The sequence below is a fragment of the Trachymyrmex cornetzi genome, unplaced genomic scaffold, assembly GCF_001594075.2.
Source record: "Trachymyrmex cornetzi isolate Tcor2-1 unplaced genomic scaffold, Tcor1.1 scaffold424, whole genome shotgun sequence".
Classification (NCBI taxonomy): Eukaryota; Metazoa; Arthropoda; class Insecta; order Hymenoptera; family Formicidae; genus Trachymyrmex; species Trachymyrmex cornetzi.
Genome location: NW_017299005.1, coordinates 13,265 through 13,738, shown reverse-complemented (window position 1 = coordinate 13,738; position 474 = coordinate 13,265). Strand labels below are relative to the sequence as shown.

Below are 474 nucleotides of genomic sequence, written 5' to 3'. Positions count from 1 at the left end.
TGTTCAAAATCATCAAAATAAGTCACGTGATAAAAATTGGCGAATATCAAGCGTCAATTTTGATATTGGATGCTTTCCATTTGATGACACGGAATGATGTTTCAATGATGTTTCGATTGCGAAAATTGGTAATTGGTAAATAAAGAAAATGACCGAGAATTTTTGTTCGTTACCAAAATACTATTTAATACTACTTATATAATTACATATTTATAAGAATAGAAATTGGTTTCAAAATGGAAGTGAAAAAGGAAACGTAAGTATATATCTCTTTTTCACAAAAATATTTTATGAAAGCACTTTTTAGAACAAAATAAGATTACTTCTTCTTTGCAGTATAGATGACACTAAAATACTGTTCGTTTTCATATACAAACGAAATTTTCGTCGACTCTTTTCTTTTATACTAAAATCCCTACCTCGTTTCTAAAAGCATAGTATTGTTCTTCGAGGTTTCCTGTAGGCTGCTGGCTA

General features: G+C 29.3%; 1 pseudogene; it reads left to right on the top strand.

The window, feature by feature from the left end:
* The window catches only part of LOC108764449 (uncharacterized), a 14,841-nt pseudogene that overhangs the window by 2,050 nt on the left and 12,317 nt on the right, over window positions 1-474 (top strand).